This window comes from Podarcis bocagei (assembly GCF_964188305.1).
Source record: "Podarcis bocagei genome assembly, chromosome: 7".
Taxonomy (NCBI): Eukaryota; Metazoa; Chordata; class Lepidosauria; order Squamata; family Lacertidae; genus Podarcis; species Podarcis bocagei.
Window position 1 is genome coordinate 90618856 of NC_138132.1, and position 27256 is coordinate 90646111.

Consider the following 27256-nt stretch of genomic DNA (forward strand, 5'->3'; position numbering starts at 1 on the left):
TTTTCCAGCCCAGCAAATGGAGAGGCCCTGCAGTCTTTATTTTATTTTTGCTTTGCTATTAAAAATATTTGTGTTTCCTGGAGGCGAAAGCCTTGAAAAAACTTAACATGGAAGACAAATGGCCAAAATACTGGGAAATTCTAGAACAGGAGGGTGACAAACTGAAATTGCAGAGTTATGACAAGCTTAAGGAGAAGGTGCGGGACTGGCTACATTACTTTCAAATAAGAGAGGTCTATAACTTGGATAAAAAAATTGGTTTCCAGGTGGAAAAATCAAAGTTGGAAACAGAACTGTTAGAACCCAATGTAAAGATACTGTCGAGAATGTACAACCTGCTGTTGAAATGGAATACTGAGGAAGAAACAGTAAAATCGGCAATGATAAAATGGGCACAAGACATAGGTCATAACATCATGTTTGCTGACTGGGAGAAGTTGTGGACCACCGGGATTAAATTTACGGCATGTAATGCCTTAAGAGAGAATATAATGAAAATGATGTATAGGTGGTACATGACCCCAGTCAAGCTTGCAAAAATATATCATTTGCCCGATAACAAATGTTGGAAATGCAAAGAGATTGAAGGTACATTCTTTCACCTTTGGTGGACGTGCCCAAGGATCAAGGCCTTCTGGGAAATGATATATAATGAACTGAAAAAGGTATTTAAATATACTTTCCCGAAGAAACCAGAGGCCTTCCTCCTGGGCATAGTGGACCAATCGGTGTTAAAGAAGGATAGAACTTTTTTTATGTATGCTACAGCAGCAGCAAAAATTCTCATCGCAAAGCATTGGAAGACACAAGATCTACCCACCTTGGAAGATTGGCAGATGCAACTAATGGACTACATGGAAATGGCGGAAATGACTGGCAGAATCCGAGACCAGGGAGAGGAGACGGTGGAGGAAGATTGGAAGAAATTCAAAATTTATTTGCAGAAATATTGCAAAATTTATGAATGTTAAGGACATTGAAATGAATTGCAGGGGTTTTAGCAACAAAGTAAAATGTAAGATTGGATTAACAACTGATAAATTAATAGGATATGAATTTGCTGAATTAATTTTTAAAAAGGGATACAAGAATGGGAGACGTGAGGAAGTCCGGAAAATAAGTTAATTGAAGATGAGAAATTAAGAAAGAGGGAATTTTTGTTTTTTGTTACTATATGTGTTTTTATCTCTTTTTTCTTTTTCTTTTGATGTGTTTAATGTTTGTATTTTTGTATTGTACTTTTTTTCTTTTGTGATGTATTTTCTCTGTTTTTGTATGTTTTTTTATTGTGAAAACCTAATAAAATATTCTAAAAAAATAAAATAAAAAAAAATAAAAATACTTGTGTTTCCTAGTAGAGTTCATGCTGTGCTGCCCACCCTCCCTTCTTTTCCAGGAATGTTCCTCCTGCCCTATGAGGAAAGTGGTCAATGAACTTTTGAGAAGCACTTCCTTTTCCTGCTGCCCAGTGACTTGAAGCCATCTGTCCGTTCTGTCACTGGTTCTCTCTCCTTGTCCTTTCTGGAGACATGAACAAGCTGAAGAACTTGGAATTGGTTCCTCATTTTGAGGATCTGAGGTCTGATTATATGGAGAACATCTGCAATACATTCTGATTGCAACAGCTTAATGAGCTACCATTAACAGGGCTGGTTCCAGGTTGCCAGGCGGTGGCGCGGATGACAACGACTTTCTTCCTCACACCAAAATACATTTTGACCAGAATGGCAACCCAATATTTCCAAAGAAAAGCACCAACTTTAGTTGCCTTCTTCATTTCTTTGTCAACAGTATCATTTCAGAGGAAATTTGAAGGGCAATCCTAACCATATGCACTTAGATATTATTTCTACAGCCCTAATCTGCTATAGTAGGCATACTTACCTGGGAGTAAGTGTCACTGAACTCATTGGGGCTTTTACTTCTGAGTAGATATATATGGTAAGATTGTGCTATCAGAGGTAGAACTTAAGAGAGATACCTTATAGGTAAACAGAAATTCAAAAGTAACCCACCAAAATAAAGTTTGTATCCCCTTCTGCAATTTATATTTGTTGCAACAAAGAAAAAAGGTTGCTTGTGGAACCTAGTTAGACTAACTCATCTCCCTCATCATTTCAATTCAAACGTGCCCAGAAAACTGCATCTCTTAAACTCTGTGCCCAGCATCACATTCCTGTTACATCTCCTCTTACTTCCCTTCTCTTCATACTAAAAAGCCTCAAATGCTTTAACCTTTCCTCCAGATATTTTCTGGATATTCAAACTTGTATATTTAGAAAGCCATAGACTCAAAAACACCATAGCAAATCAATTTTCAAATACAGAATTCAAATATGAAACTCAAATATGGAAGCCCTGGCCAGCTTTGGGAGGAAGGGCAGGATATAAATTTAAGAAAAGATATATATGTCTGTTAAATGCAGCTAATAAATACTGTATTCTGTGAGAAGCAGATTTTGGCTAAACATCCAAAGACACTTTCCTAATAATATGTTCCTAAGGCCAACACCATCAATTTGCTGGGCTTCTTAGCAGAACCATGCAAATCACCAGACCCTTCTTTTGGTGCTGTCAGTTTTTATTCCTATTATTGACAACTTGTGTTCCAAGAATTGCTTGCTCAGCTGATCCATTCCAGGTGCATGCAAGATAGCCCAGGTCTTCTACAGCTATACAACTCCTCACAGGTTGCATGCAAATGAATCATAACTCCCTTAATACCTTAATAAAGGTGTGTATGCATTGCAGTTTTGCATTTCTATGATATAATAGCTAGCAATACTCTCTCTCTCTTCCTTCCTAACATTAAATCATTAAGGTTATATAAGCACTTTTAGTATTAATTATCTTTCCCCTATCCTTTTTTCAGCCTAAAGATTCCCGAGCAAGAGAAGAAAAACACCCATTTTTGTCAGCTGGAGAGTACACGGAGTCCTGTTCACAGAGCATCTTCCTCACTTGGGAGAAGTTCCAGGGTTACTGTGTGTGTAGCAGAGGGCATGTGAAAGGGAGCGGCAATGTTACTAATGACACACATATTTATTAACACGCCTGCCCTTTTGCAATCCCACTGAATCTGGTGCAAGAGACTGTGTGTGCAGGATCAACTCTCCCGTCCCCATCCTGCCCTCAAGGGTCACAGCTACTGTGCTTGCCAGGGAATTTGAACTCTGTCTAGCAGCCTCATCTGCCTTCTTCTGTGCTCCCCATTCGTCACTTCACTCTCCAGCCTGTCTCCGCCCTCCCCATATCTCCTCCTTCGCTTATATGTTCCCATACCAGTGCCACAGGTGGACATAGAAACAGATACAAACTACAGGTGAAAAGAAAAAGAAGCAGTAATGAAACTCTTTATATCTCAGCATTCGCTCATCTTGTTGGGTCTTGGCCTGTGCCAAGTGGCCAGGGGGCAGTGGGGAATCATAACCCGTCCCAAAATAATCCAGGCTCACTGGGTTAATAGCCAGGCATTGAGTGGAGGCCTGGAAAAATAATTGAGTAGGTTCAAATTATTTCTGTCCATAATTGGCAGGGTTCCGCCACTTCTAGAGATGAAGGAGGGGGGAGTCTTTGGATGGAATGTCATGGTGCTTTGCCAGCATTTGTCTGCTTCAGACTGCTGCACAGCGCTATACTACGGTCATTGTCTGGATGAAGCCTTAGGGCCAGTGCTGACACTGCAATCATTGGACTCATGTTTTAAGATGCAAATAGAGGGTTGAGTTAATTTCAAGCCCTACAACTAATAGCTAGCCTCTTCTGCAAATGTTGAATAGTATTCAACGGAGATTTCTCCATTAGGATAAATGGGGCTCTGCCCCCCCCCAGTCTCAGTTTGCCCCCAGTGATCCCCCATCTGTCTGCCGCCTTACTTACATCCAGTCCAAGGGGATGGCACTATCTATCAGCTTCCTTCTTAGTCTCAGTGTTGCTGTTAAGAAGGAAGGAAGAGCCTGCTGGATCAGGCCAATGGCCTGTCTAGTCCAGCATCCTGTACTCACAGTGGCCCATCAGATACCTGTGGGAAACCCACAAGCAGGACCCAAACGCTCTCCCCTTTTGTGGTTAACAGGACTTAACCATCAAATGGCTAGTCGTCATCTACAGCTCCTGTAGAACTCAGCAGAGAAGATGGGGGACTTGAAGACCTTGAACTTTGCAGTCCTGGACTGTTTGCATGGACTTTGTTAATGGACTGTTGTGAATGGATATTTTTCTTGTATGTTGCTTTGAGGATTGTAGAGCTAATTTGTGAAGCCTGGACTTTCTTGATCTGCTTAAATTGTGAAGGCAGTAGAACTCCATTGCAGATCTCGTGTGTAAGGGCATGAAAATCAAAAGTTCCAAACTGAGCCTGTAATCCTGGAGGGGCAAAGCATGTGATTGCCTGGTTCCCTGTAACTTCACTTCTTGCAATGTGGGAACCACCAGAAGGCCCTCAGAGCTGGACCCTATGTCTAGGTTGAACCATAGGAGTGGAGACGCTCCTTCAAGTATACAGGGCAGAGGCTGTTTATGGCTTAAAGGTCAGCATCAACAGTTTGAACTGTGCTCAGAAACATACTGGGAGCCAATGTTGGTCTTTCAGGACTGCTGTTATATGGTCCCTTCTGGATTAGTTGTAGTTTCTGAATCTCCTTCAAAGATAGCCCCACATAGAATACATTGCAGTAGTCTAAGTGGGAGATAACCAGGGCATGTACCATTCTTGTGAGACAGTGCAGTGTGCAGGCAGATAGGGTCTCAGCTGGCATACCAGATGGAGCTGGTAGACAGGTGCCCTGGACACAGAATTAAGCCTCTGTGGACAGCTGTGAGTCCAAAATGTCTCGCAGGCTGTGCACCTGGTCCTTCAGGGGCACAGCTACTGCATTCAGGACCAGGGAGACCCCCACACCTGCCCGCCCCCATCCCCCAGGGACAGTACTTCTGTCTTGTCAGGATTCAACCTCAATCTGTTAGCTGCTGTCAGGGGTTTAGGTGCAGAGGCACGGGCAAGGGAGGAAACAGAGAGCGAAGGGGAGGAGACAGAGGAAAGGATGAGTGATGACGACGACCCGAGATCTCCCAGTCTTTCCAGTGAATCAGAGGATTCACAGAAAGGAGCACCAGTGGCCAGGGCAAGGGGGGAGTCTAGGGAGGCACCCCAGGAAGATAGAGCCAGAGGAGACTCAGGGGGGAGCAGCTGGAGATCGGGACCAGCGTCACCGCCAGGAAGCAGGGAAGAGGAAAGGAGCCAGGAGGGAAGCGCTGGCAGCTCACCACAGGAGGGAGGGCAGGAGTCAGGAGTGGCCACACCTCCATCGGGGAGCGAGGAAACGGTTAAGAGGAAAGTGGAAGGTTGGGCGCGCGCGCCAAGTTCAAATGCAGAGGAAGGCGGCGCAGTGAGCAGCCCCGAAAGGGAACCGGGTCCTAAAGCCCGGCGCAAGGAGGCAGAAGGGTCCGGGTCAGCGTCAGAAGAATCCCGGAAGGAAGAAGCCCCGGGGGGTAGAGGGACCCAGAGGAGGACAGTCAGGAGGAAAAGGTGGAGCAAGGCTAGGATATTAAGTTGGTGCGCACGGGGCGGAGACTCAGACGGAGCCTCGCCGATCTAGCTAGTAGACGTAGAGTTGCAGACAGCAGCGTGAGAATGGAAACTGTAATTCAATAAAGACTTTTACTTAATGACCGCTGGCTAGCGTGATCCTCTGTGAGCTAGGATCTTGAAGCAGCTCTGACAGTAGGCTCCGTCTCCACATTGTGGGCATCTGCAGCCTCGAGGAGAGGAGAGAAACAGGCGCCCACTAGCGAGCTCACGAACGGCAGGAGACATGACGGCTGAGCAGCAGATAGAGGACCTCAGAAAAGCAGTGGCACAACTGAACGCCGAGGTTCTCGCATCCAGGAAGAGAGAGGACGAGGCAGCTGCCGCCTGCAGGGATCTCCAGGTCAGGTTAGACGTACTGGCAAAGCAACCACCCCGGCAGGAGGGAATTGGGTTGGCGAGACGGACAGGCGGGCTGCTCTCTCACTTCGATGGGAACCTGCAACAGTATCCCAACTTTAGAGCCGACGTACTGTGCGCACTGCAACTGTTGCATAAAGACTTTAGAGATGAACAGGAGAGAGTGGGGTTCATCATGTCCCATCTGCATGGGGAGGCGAAAGCATGGTTGCGCAATTTATGGAGAGATAACGATCCGGCGCTCCAGAATGCGGATGCCTTTATTAAAGCGATGGATGGGTGTTTCTTATCAAGTATTGACATTGATCTTGCACGGAAGGAGGTGCATGGGCTGAGACAAGGGAGGGCCAGCGTCAGACAGTATCATGCACGCTTTTTCGCCTTGGTCAGCGCCCTGGAATGGGACAGAGATTCGGCTCCTGTAAGAGACCTCTTTTGGGAGGGACTGCACAACTCGATTAAAGATGAGATAGCGAGGGGGGAGAGACCCCGAACCACCCAGGAGGTCGTTCAGAGGGCACTGGCCGTGGGGGTGAGGCTGGAAGGACGTCCGTGGAGCAAGGACGAAGGACGTGGAGGGCGCGAACCAGCCGGGGGCCCCTCCTTCTTTCCCAGAGAAGCAGCGCGAACGCAATCCACGCCTCCGCCAGGAGGAGGAGCCGAACCTATGGAGGTTGGAGGTGCAAGGGCTCAGTCAGCAACCAGAGCCCTAGCACCGGCAGCAGTGAAGGCGAAGCCTCCTAGAGGGACCAGGAAGTGTTACGTCTGTGAGCAGCCAGGGCATATGGCGAAAGAGTGTCCCCAGAGGCCCCACAAGCTTACTGCAGCCTCAGCAATGGTGACTGCAGCAACGCAGCAGGGAGGACCACAGCAGGGAAACGACAATGTCTGGCTGGAGGAAGAGGCACTGGGGCCCAGCCAGACGTGTTAGTGACGCAGTCCCCAGAAATTTTACAGCCAGTGAACCCCCTCCCGCCCAAACCAGTAGTGAGGCTCACAGCATCTCTCCAGCTGCCCAATGGAAGCACCATGGACGTGCCAATCACCATCGACTCCGGCAGCAACGCGGACTTTATAGGGCAGGAATTTGTCGACAGGCACGCTGTGCAGTTGCTGCCGGCCACACTGCCCCTGCAGGTTGTCACGGTGGATGGCAGGGAGCTGCTAGGGGGGCAAGTGGTGAAGCAGACGCCACCAATGGTGATGCGACTTGGGAATCACAGGGAAGTCATCAGCTTCAACGTCACTCAACTGTCTGACACGCCCATTGTATTGGGTATGAGTTGGCTGGACAAGCACAGCCCAACGATGGCTTGGTTCCAGAGGCAGCTGGTCTTCGGCTCTTCCTTTTGTGCTGAACACTGCATCGTACCCAGGCAGGAAGGAGAGGAAGAGGAGTCACAGCTGCTGCTAGGCACACTGCAAGCGATTCCCCACAAGTACGCAGAATTTCTGGAAGTTTTCTGCGAGAAGGAGGCGGACAGGCTACCCCCTCACAGACCATATGACTGCAAAATTGACCTGCTGCCGGGGGCGGCGCTGCCTAAAGGGAAGCTGTATTCCATGTCTGAGGACGAACTGCAGGAACTCAAAGACTTCATCGATCATAATTTGGAGCGCGGTTTCATCCGGGAGTCTAAGGCAGTGGGGGGCAGTCCTGTATTCTTTGTTAAGAAGCGAGACACGCCCCAAAAAAGACTCGTAGTGGATTACAGGATTTTGAACAGTGTGACCAAGCCGTCGGACTTCCCCATGCCCTGCATCGACGACCTCCTGGCGAAGGTACGGAAGGGAAAGGTGTTCACCAAGTTGGACCTGCGGGGGGCGTACAACCTCATTCGCATGCGGGAAGGTGATGAGTGGAAGACAGCCATGTTCACGCCACTGGGTACCTACGAATACAGAGTTATGCCTTTTGGACTGCAAAATGGCGCTCACGTTTTTCAAGCATTTATGCATCACGTGTTGGCGGGACTTCTCTACAAGACGTGCGTCTGTTTCTTGGATGACATCCTGATCTTTTCGGAGTCGCAGCAAGAACATGACAAGCACGTCAAGGAAGTGCTGGGCAGGCTAAAGCAACACAGGCTCTACGCCAAGCTGGAGAAGTGCCAATTTGACGTGCCGGAGGTGGATTTTCTGGGCTACAAGCTGTCTGCCAAGGGGCTCGCCATGGACAGCGCCAAGGTTCGAGCGGTGTTGGATTGGAAGAGCCCACGCAACCGGAAGGAGGTCCAACGGTTTGTCGGCTTTGCGAACTTCTATCGCAAGTTTATCAAGGGCTTCGCGATGCAGACGGCGGCCATCACTGACACCCTTAGCTCCAAGAAGAAGAAGTTCATCTGGACAGAGCAGGCGGAGCAGTCCTTTCAGGCCCTCAAGCGTCTCTTCGCGTCGGAAGAGCAGCTGCTTCATGTCAACCCCAGCATGCCGATGAGGGTGGAGACAGACGCTTCGGACAGAGCAGTGGGGGCGGTCCTGCTGCAGAAGGACCCGCAGGGCGTGTGGCGGCCGGGAGCGTTTTACTCCAGGAAGCTCAGCAAGTCCGAGCAGAACTACACCATATGGGACAGGGAGTTGCTGGCCATTCATGCAGCGTTCAAGGCGTGGAGGCACTTTCTGATCGGCGCCAAGCACACGGTGCAGGTTTGCACGGACCACAAGAATCTGGAACACTGGCGCACGGCACAGTTCCTGAACCAGAGGCAGATACGTTGGGCTGAGTTCTTTGCGGACTTCGACTTCCGAATAGAGTATGTCCCGGGGGACACCAACATCATGGCAGACGCTCTCTCCCGCAAGCCACAGTATCTGGAGGACGCAACACCAGCGGCCGCCATGCACATCTTTGCACCGACAGTGTGGGCGTGCGCCGCGGCGACCGTGGATCTAGAGGCGGTGCGGCGAGCGTTGCAGGGGGACTCCTTCGCACGAACGAAGATGGCAGAGGTGCGAGGGGGCAAGGCAGCGGCCGACGGTTTCCAGCTACGAGATGGCTTGCTCATCCGTAAAGGGGCCATCTACGTGCCGGGTGACGAACTTCGAGCCAAGGTGCTACAGCAGCTGCACGACGCACCCACGGCCGGGCACTTTGGCAAGGAGAAGACGGTGGAATTAGTAGCCAGGGATTTCTGGTGGCCTGGTATGAGAGGGGAGGTCGCAGACTACGTAGCGAGGTGTGACACCTGCCAGAGGGCAAAGCCGGTGCACAAACCGCCGGCTGGACTGTTGGAGCCGCTGCAAACTCCGGTCGAACCTTGGGAAAGGGTGGCTCTGGACTTTGTCACGGATCTGCCCAGCTCAAGGGGCAAGACGGCAGTGTTGGTGGTGGTGGACCTGTTCTCCAAGATGGCGCATTTCATTCCGTGTGCTAAGGTGGCCACGGCGGAGCAAACCGCCAAACTGTTCATAGACCACGTGTTCAAGGTTCACGGTCTGCCACGGTCTATTCTGTCCGACCGCGGGCGGCAGTTCATCTCGAACTTCTGGCAGAAACTGATGGGCTTCCTAAACGTCAAGATCAATCTGGCGTCGGCGAGACACCCGCAGACCAACGGGCAAGCGGAGCGAGCCAATGCCATCATGCAGCAGTACCTGAGATGTTATGCAAACCAACAGCCTGCGACGTGGGTAGATTACCTGCCGCTTGCAGAGTTTGCCTACAACAACACGAAGCACGTATCCACGGGCGTCACGCCGTTCTTCGCCAACAACGGGCGGCACCCTAGAACCTTTCCGGGACTGGAATGCAGGGGAGAAGGGGAGCCGCAGTCAGCAGATGCGTTCGCGTCGGAGCTGCAGGAAGTCCACGATCAGCTGCGGCGCCACCTGGAACTGGCTAAACACGCATACAAGGTACAAGCGGACAAACACAGAAGGGTTGGTGAAGAGCTCCACGTGGGAGACTGGGTCTGGTTAGCAGCCCACGCAGTGCCGGCCAGGTCGTTGGCCAAGAAGAAACTAGGGCATAAACAACTGGGGCCCTACCAAGTCGAAGAGCAGGTCAACCCGGTGGCTTTCAAGCTGGCGCTTCCGGAGGGTTCCAGAATGCATCCGGTGTTCCACAGATCGGTGCTCACTCCCTACAAGGCACCGCACAGGTTCCAGGAACCCGGAACGGCGCCGAGTCCGCTCAGAGAAGGAACGGGGCACGCGGGAGTGGCACAGGAGGAGCGCATCAACGAAGTCACGGAGATTTTGGACTCCAGATGGGGGGAAGAGGGAGTAGAATACTTTCTCGCCAGGGAGGGCACCCCGGCCAGTGCGAACAGCTGGGTGCCGGGCTACGCTTTAGACGAACCTCTGCTCAAAGACGAGTTTCATGCCCTCTTCCCACATAGACCTATGCCAGCAGACTTTTTCGACGACTGGCTTTTCACGCCCACGCTTTCGGACAGCACGTTCAGGGGGTTCGACTCGGACGAGGAACCAACACGAGACGTCCGTTCCCCGGAGGGGTCACCCTCGGGATCGGTCTCAGAACCCTCGTATTGGTGGGACGATAGGCCGGAGGAGCAGTTCCGCAGGAAGTGGCTGGACTGTTCCGGCAGAGCAACGCCGCCTGGAGGAAGTGCGGGAGAGACGGACATGGACATTTTCGGGGACGACCCTGTTTTCGAGCACGGCGGCACAGAGATGGAAGAGGAGGTGACTGTCGTCAACGAGAGCAGAGAGGAAGAACTGGAAGAGTTCCGCTGGAGGCCTGCCACGGGAAGCGACCGATATCCGACGTTCGTCCCTTTGCAACAGCAGCCCCCAGTTCCAGCACCGGAAGGAGGGGAGGGGGGACTGGGGGGCTTCGAGGGGGGGATGGATGTCAGGGGTTTAGGTGCAGAGGCACGGGCAAGGGAGGAAACAGAGAGCGAAGGGGAGGAGACAGAGGAAAGGATGAGTGATGACGACGACCCGAGATCTCCCAGTCTTTCCAGTGAATCAGAGGATTCACAGAAAGGAGCACCAGTGGCCAGGGCAAGGGGGGAGTCTAGGGAGGCACCCCAGGAAGATAGAGCCAGAGGAGACTCAGGGGGGAGCAGCTGGAGATCGGGACCAGCGTCACCGCCAGGAAGCAGGGAAGAGGAAAGGAGCCAGGAGGGAAGCGCTGGCAGCTCACCACAGGAGGGAGGGCAGGAGTCAGGAGTGGCCACACCTCCATCGGGGAGCGAGGAAACGGTTAAGAGGAAAGTGGAAGGTTGGGCGCGCGCGCCAAGTTCAAATGCAGAGGAAGGCGGCGCAGTGAGCAGCCCCGAAAGGGAACCGGGTCCTAAAGCCCGGCGCAAGGAGGCAGAAGGGTCCGGGTCAGCGTCAGAAGAATCCCGGAAGGAAGAAGCCCCGGGGGGTAGAGGGACCCAGAGGAGGACAGTCAGGAGGAAAAGGTGGAGCAAGGCTAGGATATTAAGTTGGTGCGCACGGGGCGGAGACTCAGACGGAGCCTCGCCGATCTAGCTAGTAGACGTAGAGTTGCAGACAGCAGCGTGAGAATGGAAACTGTAATTCAATAAAGACTTTTACTTAATGACCGCTGGCTAGCGTGATCCTCTGTGAGCTAGGATCTTGAAGCAGCTCTGACAGCTGCCATCCATCCTCCAACCACCTCCAGACACCCACAGAAGACATTCACCGCCTTCAATGGTTCAAATTTAAATGAGAGGTAGAGATGAGTCTCATCCACGTACTGGTGAACACTCAGCCCAAACCCCCTGATGATCTCTCCCAGCAGCTTCATATAGATGTTAAAAAGCATAAGGGAGTTGACAGAGCCCTGAGGCACCCCACAGGTGAGTGCCAAGGGGTCTGAACACTCACCCCCCAACACCACTTTCTGGACACGGCTCAGGACCACAACACTACAGTGGCCCCTGCTCCCAGTGCCCTGGATGGTCCAGAAGGATACCATGGTCAATGGTAACAAAGGGCACTGAGAGATCCAGCAGAACTAGGAAACAGCTTCCACCTCTGTCCCTAGCCTGCTGGAGACCATTGACCAGTGTGATCAAGGCAGTTTCATGATGGGGCCTGAATCCCAATTGAAAGGGATCCAAATGGTCTGCATCCTCCAGACATGCCTGGAGGATGCAGGGAGGTGTAGTGACCTCCTGCTCAATCACCTTGCCTAAGAATGGAAGATGCAGGTAGATCCAAGGGCCTACTTGCTGGATCATCACCTTGTCATGGTGAGTGGGCTTGCATGTTCCTATGACTCTTGTGAGTGAAGCCGTCAGGAATCTCGTACTCCCAGCAGGGTCACCCAAGGCGGTAAGGTCAAAGGGAAGGAGCTAGACAAAGAATGACCCAAGAAGTCCTCAGTGGCAGAACAGGCGGATGATAACAAGCGGTAGGTTACAACGGCTGTGAAGGTGGATGAAGGCTGCAGCAGATAGGAATCTACCGGTTTGTCATGACTACTTCATGCTATTGGAAGAGAGCCCTACTGCGAAGACTGTGCGTTGATCAGCGTGAACTGATCTACACACATAAAACAAATTCACACATAGGCATCTTCCAAAAACCAAACCCCCAAAGTCCCATGGTGATTGGCAAATGGTAACGGGGGCAGGATCGTGAAATCTGGAAGCCCCTAGTCATGAACCAGCACATGGGGGGTGGATACAGATTCAGTTGTTCTGACTCAAGGAACGAGGCAGTTGAGCAGCTTGGCAGCTGCATCCATGACTGAACAGCCCTTTTTAGGATCCATTCTGCTACCCCAAAAAGGGGGAGGGACTAGAAAAGGTGCCCTAAACATAGTCTGCGTCCCTTCTTCCCTGACTGGATTGCCGCACCCAGTGGGGTCACCACCTAGCGGTTGTAAAAGACAATTGAACTTTGGAACATAGAATATACAAACTTTGTCAGATAACACAGACAGCAAGCAGACTTAGGGATGCCAAAATTATCAATCTTTTTAAAAAAGGTGACAGAACTGATTGTGGAAACTATTGAGGCATCTCTCTATTAGCTGTGGCTGGCAAAATTCTTGCAAGGATCTTAGCAAACCATCTCTTAACAACATCTGAGGTGACCCTTCCTGAATCCCAAAATGGTTTTTGGCCTTCTAGGGGGACAGTGGACATGATTTTCACCGCTCGACAGCTTCAAGAAAAGTGCAGAGAGCAAAACCAACCCCTGTATATGGCGTTTATTGACCTGACTAAGGCTTTTGATACTGTAAATCTTAATGCCCTGTGGACTGTCCTTCTGAAAATTGGCTGCCCAGATAAATTTGTAAACATCATTTGACTCCTCCATGATAGTATGACAGCAACAATTGCAGATAACAATGGCTCTCAAAGTGAACCATTCACAGTGGGATCAGGTGTTAAACAGGGTTGTGTTATTGCCCCAACTCTATTCATTATTTTCATTGCCATGATCCTACACTTTGTCGAAGGGAAACTCCCCACCGAAGTAGAAATCATATATCGAACAGATGGAAAGCTCTTCGGTCTGAGCAGGCTGAAAGTAAAGAGTAAGGTTACCGTAACTTCCATCATAGAGCTTCAGTATGCTGATGACAGCGTAGTGTGTGCACACTCAGAGGATGACCTCCAAACCATCCTAGGGCCAACATTGATGCCGAAATCCAGCATCGCCTGAGCTCTGCGAGTGCAGCTTTCTCCCGATTGAAGTGCAGAGTGTTTGAGACCGGAACATTCTCAGGAAAACCAAAATGCTTGTTTACAAAGCTACTGTACTACCAACCTTACTGTATGCTTGTGAAACATGGACCACTTATAAACGCCATCTCCAACTCCTTGAAAGATTCCATCAATGGTGTCTCCAAAAATTTTTACACATCACTTGAGAAGACAGGCAAACTAATGCCAGTGTACTGGAAGAAGCAAAGATCACCAGTGTTGAAGCAATGATTCTTCAACATCAACTTCTTTGGACTGGTCATGTTGTGCGGATGCCTGATGATCGTCTTCCAAAGCAACTACTTTATTCCGAACTTTAAAATGGAAAGTGTAATGCTGGTGGACAACAAAAGAGGTTTAAAGACACTCTAAAGACAAATCTAAAAAAATGTAGTATAAACACCGACAACAGGGAAACACTGGCCTGTGAGTGTTCCAGTTGGAGAACAGCCTTTACCAAAAGTGTCATGGACTTTGAAGCATAGCTGTCAACTTTTCCCTTTTCTTGCGAGGAATCCTATTTGGAATAAGGGAATTTCTCTTAAAAAAAGGAAAACGTTGACCGCTATGCTTTGAAGACACTTGAACTCAGGACGCAAGGGAGAAACGTGCTAGGAGGAAGGCACGCTTGGCAAATCCACACCCGTGATCAACTCCCACCTGGAAACCAATGTCCCCACTGTGGAAGGACGTGTGGATCCAGAATTGGCCTCCACAGTCACCTACAGACTCATTGTTAAAACCGTGTTTATGGAAGACAATCTTACTTGGCGACAAGGGATCGCCAAAGAAGAAAGAAAGAAAGAAGAGCTCCAAGGGGATATCAGCATGATAAGAAGAAGCTTTGTGATCCTGGGAAAGAGGCAAAAGAAGAAAGGGCTGCTACTTGAGAGTAAGGTGCTTCTGAGGGTCTTGGAAGATGAGAAGATGTTTAAGTTCAGGGACAGCATTTCAGTCTATAGTACGGTACTTTATTTTGATACTTTGCTCGATTGGGAAATTTGCTGGCTTTCTGTAACTTTTGAGTAAACTTTTCTTTTCTCTTGTTGCATAAAGCTTTGTGGTCTCAGTTTATTGGAAACACTCTCTTGCCTGGAAGTCATAACCTGAGTGGCTTCAGGGAGATTACCTGAAGAGGAATCCTGGTTGAAAGAATTTCCCCCTTTATCTGCTGGCAGGGAGTTTTTTTTAAAGGTGGAAGAGTGGGCTGAGGACACTCTGTGTTAGCTGGGAGCAGCCTCCCTTCAGAAGGCACAGGATCCGGGGGGCTGGGAAGCAGCCATCACAGGGACAAACTAGATTTAGCTTGCTCTGCCTGCCATTGGCCCTGGCTTTCCCCATGGCTGGTCTCCTTTTCTCCAACCCTGCCAGTTCCAATGGGCGTCAGTCACCACTGATAATACTCCTAGCCTACCTTACAGGACTGTTGTAAGGATCAGTGAGAAAGGGTTTGAAACTCTTCCAACACTTTGAAATCCAAGTGTTATTATTAATAACAAGTGGGAGCTGCAACAAGATGTTGCAGTGTGGAGTGTGGAGTGCTCCTGCTCATAGTCTTCCAGTAAGTCCTGCCCTTTCCATTTCATTTCCATTTCTGGCTTCCATTTTCCTCGTCCCCATCTTAGGGTCCCCCCCCCCCCTATGCAAGAGACTCTCTTGATGGGAGAATAGCTCCCTTGAGCATGCTAGTGCCTCTGTATTGATTCTTGCTTGTTAGCCTCACCAACTGAGTTAGCTGTTACTATATGTTGTGTCAAATGCAGCCCATTACTTCCAGCTATAATGATGATGTATGGGCAATCTATCCGGAAGATATTTGTATCTGATCTGACTCAGTTGCTCTCTTCCTGCCTCCTGTTCCTTCCGCCTCCCTAGCTCTTGTAAAGCTCTTTGATGACTGAGAACAGCCTTTAATGTCCTAATCTGTTGGTAGGAAGTGATAGTGATGAGCATCATCTTTGATGTTGAACATTGTTTTGAGAAAGTGAGGCATTGGGAAGCGGTGGACAGGTTAGCTATCTATAAATCAGATGGTTTCGGGCAGAGTTTAGAGAGAAGCTTGTGCACGGAGTGACGGCCGCAGAGCCGTGTAAACTGAGGCTACCTGGGGGAGTCACTTCGCCACTTCTTGAGGGCTTCCAAGTGGCAGATTGAGGTGCTTGCTTGGTATGTATATATTGCTTGCTGTTTAGAATAAAATCTTCGATCTTCTCACTCACTTGTGTTTTGTATTACTTCTGAGTCTCGTTTTAAAAGAACCACCTGGCATTTGGCAAGACAGATGGTTTTATTGTTTTACCCTACAGGACTGTTATGCTATGGGATAATAGGTTCCTGGTTTTAAGCCGCATTCACACCATACATTCAAGGGGCTATGATTGCATTTCGTCTAAAGAATTCTGGGAGCTGTAGTTTGCTAAAGGTGCTGAGAGTTGGTAAAGGGACCCTTGACTATTAGGTCCAGTCGTGGCCGACTCTGGGGTTGCAGTGCTCATCTCGCTTTACTGGCCGAGGGAGCCGGCGTACAGCTTCCAGGTCACGTGGCCAGCATGACTAAGCCGCTTCTGACGAAGCAGAGCAGTGCACGGAAACGCTGTTTACCTTCCTGCTGGAGCGGTACCTATTTATCTACTTGCACTTTGATGAGCAACGGGAGCTCACCCTGTTGTGGGGATTCGAACCGCCGACCTTCTGATAGGCAAGCCCTAGGCTCTGTGGTTTAACCCACAGCACCCGCGTCCCTGTTGAGAGTTGCTAGGAGACCACCTAGTGCCATCTTAGAGCTACAATTCTCAGACTAGTTTAACAGCCAATCCCTTTTGACTGGGAATTCTGGGAATTGTATCTCTGGAAGGGGAATAGGAGCCTCCTGACAACTCTCAGCTCCTTTAATAAACTACAGATCTCAGACTTCTTTGGTTGTTTCAGGTGGTATCAATAGAGCCTAAACGTACAGTGTAAATGCAGCCCTAGAAGCAGTCAGTTTTTAAATGCAAAGTAAGAAGGAACACAACAGTCTTATTTCCTTGGGTGGATGTTGCATTTCTACCAGACATCTTGTCTTTTTTGCACTTTTCTTCACATTTCATGGTAGAACAAATTCTGTGTCTGTCATCTTGTAATTAATGCTGGTAAATAAAGCTACTAATAATGGCATACCAGCAGCACAAACACAGCTTTGAGTCCCGGTTAAAGGCTTTGCTTTCAGTCGTACAGGCTGTGAGTCATAGCTCAGTGGCACAGCACACATGTGTTGCATGCAGAAGGTTCCATCTCTGGCATCTCCAGCTAGAAAGTCAGGTAGCAGCTGTTTGGAAAGCCTGTTCTCTTGCTGGGACCTTGCAGAGCCGTTGCAATTCAGAGTAAGGTTAGATCGGGGCAAGGAACCTTTTTTGGCCCAAGGGCTGCAGCCCTTTGTGTAGAACCTTCTGATGGCCACCTAACAGTGGTGGGTGTGGATGGAGGCAAGTGAGAGCAGAGCAATGCATGTGACTCTGACCTACTATCAAAGACAAATGAAACTGGAGAATGAAGGCATAATGCCTTTTGGAGCAGGGGGCACGTATCGAATCCCTCTTCTCAGCCATTTACTCCTACCAGAAAGGGTTCTGAGAGCCCCACACTAGAAGCACTGCATCCTCCTTCTGTTCCTGCAAGAAGGAGGCAAGAATCCCTTGATGTACAGCTTCTTCCTCTACAGTTTTGCACCGAAGAGGAATCTGCATCTTGCCCAATTATATGGTGTGGCTGATCTGAGATGGGCTCACTCCAGCACATGGACTTCTCAAAAGGTGACTCAAGAGGGTTGCTAGGAGGAGAGAGCTAACTCTTCTGTCCCTAACTGTGACTCCCCCTGCCCCACTGAAAACTCCCCTGGGCAGGGCTGGCCCACTCATAAGGCAAGGTGAGGCGGTGGCCTCAGGCAGAAGATTTGGGCCCGTGCCATTCACTGCCTCCTACATGGCTGCACGGCTGCCTTATTCTCTGTGAGCTCCCCCCACTGCCCCCTCTGAAGCCACAGGTGCCCCCCAGCTGCCACACCCCTACCTCCTCTGTGGGTGTTACTGCTGCAGGCCTCTGCCACTGCCCCACCCACTCCCAGCAGTGGGGACACACCTGCAGAGGAGAAGAGGGCAGGGGCAAGGGAGTGGAGCAGGCCTGTGCCTGCCGCAGGCCACAGGGGCAGCAGGAGGGGTGCCTCTAGTGGCCAAATGTCCCTGAGCTGCCATTAGGGTTCAGAGAAGGCTTCTGATGGGTATTTTCTGGCACCTGTTCCCCCAACCCTGTTCATTCTCTTGATATGCAGAGGCATACTGCCTCTGACACTGTATGGAGAACAGATTCACTGGTATTTACTTCAAAAGGTAAAAACCAAGACACCCCAAAAGTTGTTGAGCTCTTTACAAAAACTCAACAAAGCTCTGCCTTTGAAATCCTGGGGCTAGTGGCCACTGATCACCTTGTCCTCCATGAATTTGCCTAATCCCCTTTCAAAGTCGTCCAAGTTGGTGGCCATCCGTGCTTCTTGATCATATTGAGGCAGTTATCAGCGATCCCGCTTTCCATACGATTTGCTCCCGTTTGGGCCCAATATAAATCCAGCACTAATTCACCATTACTGTATCCATGACATGTTGCTGAATACAAACACACATGCAAGAACCCCGAGTCTGGGTCAGTGTCCTCACTGCTGCTTGGATATGGAAACATAACATGTTCTTCCCAGGTTCACTTCTGAGGCCTGACAAATCCACATTCTGTGGCGCTAAAAGAGAACCTCACTAAACTCCACAACTTTGAGTCTTATTCAACACTTGAGGGATCCTTCTGGGTCAATTGTTTTCAACCAGCCTCTGTCCCTCTTTCCTTCCCTCCCTCCTCTGATGCCCTCTCATGTTTCTACCTCCCAAAGGCTTGTGCGACTGTTGGTTGCAGCAGCCCTGGCTACAAGCTCCCCAGGCGAATGGTGTCTCTGGGGCTGGCAAGGGGGTGCTGGTTGCTGGGACCTGAGGCAGCCTTGGAGCAAGCAAGCTAGCCAGTCCTCCAGCCCTTGCTGTTGGGAATGGACAGAAAAGTGGGAGGCCAGGCAGGCAGGGACACACTGCACTAGCCTTTCTTGTGCTTGCTGTGTGCAATGCCTGCCTGGGAGCTGAGTGTCTGGCACCGAAGGAGAGCCTTTCCACCGTGCAAGCCTGGCGGTGCCTGCTGCTGCCACAGCTGCCTCCCCCATGGCATCCTCTTTCCAGGCCCCTGTGGGACCACATGAGGAGGCTCCTCGCTGTGCAGCAGAGGGGCAGCTCAGAGACCAGGGGTGGTGGCAACTGCTGCCTGGAGGACTCCCGAGGACAGGGGAGGGGAGAGGTGGCTGAGGGAACACCACAAGGGAGGGGGTTAAAAAGGGGTGAGGGGCTGCCGGTTCTGTAGACAAGGGGGGACATAGCTGGGCCTCTGAGGCTTGAAGTGTGTTTCCACACAGGGGAACCGCAGAAGAAATGTAGTTGGTCAAGGGAGCCATGGTCTCAAAAAGGTTGAAACCTCTGTTCTAGGTGAACTATGATGAGTTGAATGAAGCCATTTTCTCACCACCCAAACTCAAGATTATTTTTCCTTTGCTGCCCCTTCTTAGTAATGCTGACTGAAACCGACATGTTTAATTCAAAAAGCGCTTTAGCTGTGAATAACAATGTCTCACTAGCCTTTTATCTCTCATCACTTGTGGTTGTTTTGTTATTCACCAATAATTACTCTAAATGGTACATCTGTTGTCATGACAACATATTAACAAACGTTGTAAAAATTCTGGAACTGGAAGCCCATTTCCCTCATCTGTCTGCTTGTCTGTCTGTCTGTCTGTCAGCCTGTCTATAGTTCTCTCATTAATGTATTCCCATCAGTGCAGGGCATATTTTTCTCACTGAGCCATGCACCCACTCCCATGGCACAGCAGCGGCCCTATCATTGGGCAAAGGGGAAGTGGCCAGCTCTAGTCATGGGTTATAGGTGCCATTAAAGCTAGCCCAGTGTAAGCCATGCTGCACATTCAATCAGGATGTTCTTTTCTGCCACCTCTAATGAAAGGAACAAGAGCTGTGCAAAACACGAATGTTCATTTCAGTGAAGTTTTCACAGGACAACTTCCTAGTTGATTGTGGTCGGTGTTAATAAATTTCAGTGGTTGAAGGTGATGGAATCATTGAGCTTTCATTTGGAAAGAAAACCACTGCTGTCATATGTTCCTTCCTGCTCACTGGAGATTCCAGTCGCAGCATCTGTTATGATTGTTCACTTTCGGTCGTTAGTGAGAGGCAAAAGAGAGGCTGGTAGAAAAGATTTTCTTTTCTTTTAACAAACTCACAGAAAAATAAAACGAAACTTTTTTTTTTTGCAAGATTTGGATCAGAGACTAACGAAGAAACAGTGGAACTGGATTTGGGACAACTTCCATTCCAATATAATTTCAGTAGCCCTAATGGAGAGGTGGTGGGCTCCCTTACAGGTTTTTAAGCAGAGCTTGCATGGCCATTGTCATGTCAGTGGCATGACAACATGGGGCCCACACGTGATAAGAGTTTGGCCTCATTATTGTGGTAGTAGTTCCAAAATTCTCTCATTCCCACAGCAGTTTGGAGGCAGAGGGCTTGGGCCAAATCAATAGAGAAATTGCTGAAATAAAAGCTATGAAACAGGTGTAGTCATCATGTGAGGAGGAATGAAAGCCTGGCGGGGTTTGTATGTGCTTGACTGCTAACAGCAATACTATATCGGGGTAGGAAATGTCAGACTTAATGAGGGGAAATTATCTGATGATCTGAAAGCCTTCTCCTGGAGAAAAATCACTTTCATCCCTGTGGCTGTTATTGGTAGCAACCTACAACAACCCTGGCTCCAGAACAGTTTTGTTTGCAGCGGGAGGAATATTGTGCCAGAGAACCAGTGTGGTGTAGTGGTTAGAGTGTCAGACCAGGACCTGGCAGACTAGGCTTCACATCTCCACTCGGCCATGAAGGTGACCTTCGGCCAGTCACCCCCGCTCAGCCTAACCTACCTCTCAGGGTTGTTGGGTAGATGAAATGAGAAGAGGGGAACTATGTCTGCCACCTGGAGCTCCTTGGAGATCAAGGTGGGATATAAATGAAATAAGTGAAACAAATAAGTTGCTGACCACTGAAGACTCTCTTTGCTCAGCAACTGTGGTGAGATTTGTAACCTGTTTAGGCCACCCTTGGAAGTGCAGGATAAAAAGTGGGGGTTAAGATGTTGGTAACATGATAAAACAAGGGACGCGGGTGGCGCTGGGGGTTAAACCACAGAGCCTAGGACTTGCCGATCAGAAGGTCGGTGGTTCGAATCCCCGTGACGGGGTGAGCTCCCGTTGCTCGGTCCCTGCTCCTGCCCACCTAGCAGTTCGAAAGCACCTCAAAGTGCAAGTAGATAAATAGGTACCGCTCCGGCGGGAAGGTAAACAGCGTTTCCATGCGCTGCTCTGGTTCGCCAGAAGCGGCTTAGTCATGCTGGCCACATGACTTGGAAGCTGTACGCCGGCTCCCTCGGCCAATAAAGCGAGATGAGCCCAGAGTCGTGACCCCAGAGTCGGTCACGACTGAACCTAAAGTCAGGCGTCCCCTTACCTTTAACATGATAAAGCAGTACATTGGATCCAGACTTGGCCATGCTTAAAGCAGACCCATTGATCTACTCAAGGCATGACTGAAGCTGCGTACATCATTCAATAAATAAAATTTAAAGCACATTCCCCACCACACACACAACACAATCTTGAAACCTGCAGTTTGTTAAGGGTTAGGTTCTTGTGGCAGAGAGGAAAAGTGCTTTAAATGTATGGTGTGTACACAGCCTAAGTCTGGAGCAAATCCTGAGTGTTTATTATTATTTTGTTAAGCCAGGTTTGCCAACCAAAGCCTTCATTGGTGCCTCCAGACAGTGGGCCCAGGCTCTGAGCTGTCATTTTAAGAAATAAAGAAATAAAGTTGTGAAGCAAAATATGCATGTGCCTTTCTAAGCATACAGTGGTACCTTGGGTTAAGAATTTAATTCGTTCTGGAGGTCCGTTCTTAACCTGAAACTGTTCTTAACCTGAAGCATCACTTTAGCTAATGGGGCCTCCTGCTGCCGCTGCGTGATTTCTGTTCTCATCCTGAAGCAAAGTTCTTAACCCGAAGTAATATTTTTGGGTTAGCGGAGTCTGTAACCTGAAGCATCTGTAACCTGAAGCATCTGTAACCCGAAGTACTACTGTAGTCTATGAAATGAAGCAGCCTGACTGCTCCTGTCTATCAGTGTTTTTTGCCAATGTGTGAAGTCAGAGCTGTGATATAAGTGAGTTGTTTGAACACCAGGCAATAGGATCCTAAAGGGCTGCCTCTTCCAGCACACTTTTCTTGCTTTGCTCTCACATTCTAGCCCTTGGATCCTCCTGGCTGCTGCTCTGTTTTGTTCTCTGCCCGCCAGGCACATGGAGCAGGAGGCAGACAGCGACTTGAGAGCCATTTTTTTTTAATTTAAAAAAAGTGTATTGGGGTAGGGGAAGAAGTGTGGGAATTGCTCATTTTGCTGCCTGCTGGCCATGCAGAACAGCCATAAGGAAGCTGCTTGAGAAACATTTTTGAAAATGTGGGATGGGGAAAGAAACACAGGAATCCTCCCATTCCTACTGTTTTTGTTTTGCTGCCTGCTGGCACTTGGAGCAAGCAGCCTCAGTTGAGCACAGGTGGTAGCTAAGGGGTTGCTCTTCCAGAATAGAACAAACATTAGGGATGTTGGAATCAAGCTGTTATGGCAACTCACAACTTGACCAACTAAGGTGGAGTGTGTGTGGTGGGATGGGTGTGTGTACCATTTATATTATGCTGTCTTTTCTTATACAGTGGTACCTCTGGTTACAGACACTTCAGGTTACAGACTCTACTAACCCAGAAATAGTACCTCAGGTTAAGAACTTTGCTTCAGGTTGAGAACAGAAATCACGGGGAGGCGGTAGCGGGAGGCCCTATTAGCTAAAGTGGTACCTCAGGTTAAGAACAGTTTCAGGTTAAGAACGGACCTCCAGAACGAATTAAGTTCTTAACCACAGGTACCACTGTATTCCATGTTGCATTGCATCAAGGGTGTATTGAGTTTGCTCTGAAGCAAACAATAATGAGGATGAAGCTTGCTTTGACTTGCCTGAGGCCCTTGGAGGTAATATGGTTATCTCTAAGCATGCTACTAAAGTGCCTGGGAAGATATAAATATCCCCAAGAGTCCTGTTTAATTTCAGGATCAATCTGCAGCACAGCCACTGAGAAAGGAAGTTGGTTGGGGGAGCAGGAAAGAGAACACCATGTTTTCATACTCTTCCTTGCCCTCCATAGAAGACGTTAGAATTTCATTCCCCTAGGATCCATCTACATACAATAGAATGTCCTTAATGTTTAATAACTTTGTCACAGTCTATTTGGTACCCAGTTCCAAAGGTTCATATTTCTTTATCTGACTTTAGCAACATCATTCTGAAGCAGGGATGTTGTCAGACTGCTGTTTCCATCATCTCTTACCATTGGCCAAGCTGGCTGTGGCTGGTACTGATGGCAACATCTGCCGGGTCACGGGTTCCTTATCCCTGTTCTAAACCACAGTTGAGTAAGAAACATGTTTGGGCAGTAACCCTTTGCTCCATTCCCTTCTTCCAATCCAGTCCTTGGGTTAAGATGGCCCCTGCACCCAATTCAAGAACTGCTCTTGGGACAGCAGCAGAGCATCTCCTTTGAATACAGAAGGTCCTCCCAGGTTCAGTCCCCAGCATCTGCACCTAGAGCTGGGGGAGACCCCTGCCTGAATCCCTGGAGAGTTGCTACCAGCCAGTGGCTGGACCAGTATAAGGCAAATTCCCATGTAAGCCATGCATGTAGTAGCCAGTGCCAGATTTAGGGCAGCGAGGGCAGTTCCCCCGTACAGGGTGCCAAGCAGAGGGGTGCAAAACAATAACAATAAAAGTAACGGCCTATATGGGTAGCTACTGAGAAGATCCATTAAAAGCCACTGTAGCAACTGGGATTCAGAAACATTGCTCAGCCATTGTTGCTAGTAGCCATCAGTAGCTTCCTCCTCCTCCATGAATCTGTCCAGTCCTCTTTTGAAACCATTCAAGTGGGTGGCCATGACTGCCTCCTGTGGAAGTGAGGCCCATAGTTTAAAGATGTGCTGTGTGGAAAAGTACTTTCTTTTAAATCTGTCTGTGATATCTAGTGTTATGAGAAAGAGAGAAAAAGGGTTCTCTTTCTATTCCCTCCACGCCTTGCATAATTTTATGAACTTCTGTCATGTCACCTCTTCCTTGTTTTTTCTCGAAACTAAACTGAGACGACCTGGGAATGGTAAAGCACCATTTCTCAAGAGACATCTTGTCCATGCTGCTGATGGGGCCCTCCCTTCTCTCCCGGCCTCCCTTTCTTGAGAGCTTTGAAGGAGAGCAATGAAGAGGTCAAGGCGGCTGGGGAGAGGGGCAGGAGTTAAGGAGGGGGCTGATCAGGAGCCAGGAAGAAACATGACCCAGGAGCAACACAATTTCTCCCTCCTGCCTAGAAAAACACACCCGCAGTTCCAGATGTGAGATTTCACAGGCAATTACCTAGTTCCTTTATTTTTAAAAGAAGTTGGTTGGTTTCCTCCGCTGAATGATTATAATTGCAAGTAGCGACATAGGGTCGCACTTGCAAATTTGAAACATTTTGTGTGTGGATGTCTGAGAGAGATCTGATTAGGGTCAGGGCCTGAATATGCTACCATCCTTTTCTGTTGATTTTTTAAAATAAAGGTGCTAATTGCCTGCTTTTAATGCCCTCCCCCCAGTTCGACTTAAAGGAAGTTTTAAGAAAGAGTTGCGGATGGAAAGTCAGAAAACCATTAACTTTTTGCACAACAGAATTAAACCAGAACTTGAGCTTTTCATCTTGACAGTTCCCCACCCCTCCCCCAGTTTAATTACAATATTTCACATTTATAGAGTTTTTGGAGGGGGCTCAAAGTGCTTCCTTACAGAGATTGCCAAGAAATGAATGTCTTTTTTATCCATTTACAGCAGCCCTCTAAGGCAGGTGGATTGCTGCTGTTGCCCTCATATTGCAAATGAGAGACTGAGCCACAGAGACTCAGCTACGGTATGTCACAAAGACCACAGAGGCTGTTGTTGAGCAGCCCCTCTGTCTGCCCCCACCCCACCCCAATGTAGCTCCTTCCTCCGCTCTGTATCATTAGCTGCAAGGGAACTGCGGAACATTGTCAAGTTGGAATACGGACTTTGCTGACAGTTGTTTCGGAAGGGCAGCTGCAAAACCTACCTCTAATTCTTCCATTTGAAAGCCTGGTGGTCACTGCAGACTAAAGTAAAAACAAAAAGTTTGTTTTTAATTTCTTTTTTTTATTTGTTATTTCATTTATATCCTGCCTTTCCTCCAAGGAACTCAGGGGGGCATACATGGTCCCCCCCCCCCAATATTCTATCCTCCTTACAACCCTGAGGAATAGGTTAGAACTGTTAGGTTGAGAGATCTTGGACTTTTTTTTAATATTTTCTTATATATTTCTTATATATTTCAAGGGCACCCAGTGAGCTTCATGGCTGTGTGTGGATTTTAACATATTCCTGTCCACTTCTAGAACATTCTAACAACTGTACCACAATTATTTATATCCTGGAAGGAGATCTTTGGCTAGGTTTTAAACAGAATTTACAGTACATCATCATCCTCTCTCTCTCTCTCTCTCTCTCTCTCTCTCTCTCTCTCTCTCTCTCTCTCATATCAGAATCATATCAGACTTTCAAGCAGCCCCTGATCTCGGGGGGGGGGGGGGATTTAGCCTACAATTGATAGACTGTCCATGTGGTTTTTGGCAGAGCCAGCTGGCGTCAGAGAAGATAGACATCAGTTACCTGCTTCCCCAGCCCACTGTCTAGCGTAAACACACAGAGATATTAAACTCTGTTTCAGCCAACCAATAAATATATTGGTTTCATTTGTAGAGCCCCTAGTTCCTTCCTTTATTGTCTGTGCTGTTGCTATAATTAGTTTAATCTTTACTGGAAGGAGGACTGACAATGCAAGAGAAGGAAACTCTTTGTATATTCCCAAGAGAACAGAGCAGGTGATGTTGTTTGCCACTGCGGGAGAAAGGATGAATTGATGGGGCTATGAGGATGGATGGATGATAACAGATCTCCCCAGAATCAGGGCAGGGAAAGTGGGAGGCTGAGCAAGGCGTTTTAGGGGGGAGGGAGAACCCTCAAGTCAAAATTAGCACTCAGGTAAAATATTATTTTCCCCTCAATTCCTGATAGTATTCTGAAAATTTGGGGAGCATTGTGAAAAGTTGATGGTGCTTTCGTCAAAGCGTTTTGCTCAGCCCTGTTTTCAATGAGTTCTTTGCTCACACAACAGCAGCTGCCCTGCAACATTCATGTAAAGTCTGCAGCTGACTTTTCTTCTATGCTTTGAAGGAGGCATGATGAGCTAGTAATGATGCTTCCTCATTGGGTCACAAGTACCTAGAAGATGCTCGCTTGATGATGGCTGGTGGATCTTTGGAGACACCATCCCTGCTTTCTTGGTGTGCTGATGATTCTTGATTCAGGAGTAAAAAGCAATTAACGTCATTCCACAATCATTAATTGATGTCTGTTTTTAACTTTTTTATATGGGTCGTCCCCCCCCCACTATATGGTATTATGGATTTTTGTTGTAAGCCACTTTGAGCAGTGTCCACATAACAGCATATTTTTTAATAAGTAAATAAAAAGTTGCAGGAAACCAGCCATGGGACATGTACCCTTTGCAAATGAAGCAACACAGCCATTTCCAAAACCTTGCAGGCACAAGTGATGAAAGCCCGTTTGTGTATAACCACCCTAATCACATAGTGAGCAAAAATCATGATTCATGCTCAATATAAAGGACATTTGGAGGGACTGCCAATGCTCTATTCTCTCAAGGAAACTTAAAAATATTGCCCCTCAGATTTCCCTCTCCTCAGGGCAGGACCCCCAAGAAAGACATTTTGCCACCTGAAGCAGCTTGCAAGTGGGGCTTCGCATTCACAAGTCAAGATGCATTTTAGTCCTCAGGGATGGCCAAGTTATTTTGGCAGCTGAGGCAGAAAATCCCAGAAGCGCTTCTCCCCTTTCCTGCCTTAATTTTTTTTTTTTTTGTAATAATAAATTAAATAAGCAACAACTTGCTGCTGCTCTTTCATGACACCCAGATTACATTGCCTGGTGGGGACTGCCTCACCCTGTCAGCCCTGGCTAAGGGAAGTAGAGAACCTAATTTGGAATAATCCATTTACTGAAGCATTGACTGTATTAGACAAGCAGAAATGAGGAAAATGTAACCAGCTCAGCAGAGCTGGCCTTTGCTCTAAATCCACCCATAACCAAGATGTAATTTCTATCTTGCCTTTCCTCCAAGGAGATCAAGCTGACATGCCTGATTTCTGCCCCGACCCCCGTTTTATTCCCCAATGACCCTCTGGGGTTAGGCTAGGCTTAGAGATGGCGACTGACGCAAGGTCACCCACGTGAGCTTATGGCCAAGTGTGGGTCCCAGCCCTGGTCTCCCAGGCCACACTGGCTCTCTGGGGATGTGGCAGAGGCTGAGAGTTAAGGAAGTCGAAATGAAGGCTG

At 48.6% G+C, this 27256-nt stretch overlaps 1 protein-coding gene across 3 annotated transcripts in view; it reads left to right on the plus strand.

The window, feature by feature from the left end:
* The window catches only part of ADRA2B (adrenoceptor alpha 2B), a 115179-nt gene that overhangs the window by 36490 nt on the left and 51433 nt on the right, over positions 1-27256 (plus strand). The window contains exons 2-3 of one of the 3 annotated variants that reach the window (XM_081200977.1): positions 1397-1579; positions 2873-4963. The exons of 1 other annotated variant lie outside the window; for it this stretch is intronic. The gene's annotated coding sequence lies outside the window, so the exon portion shown is untranslated. Of the gene's footprint in view, positions 1-1396; positions 1580-2872; positions 4964-27256 lie in introns of those variants that run through there. One more of the 3 variants, XM_081200978.1, reaches the window with a different exon arrangement.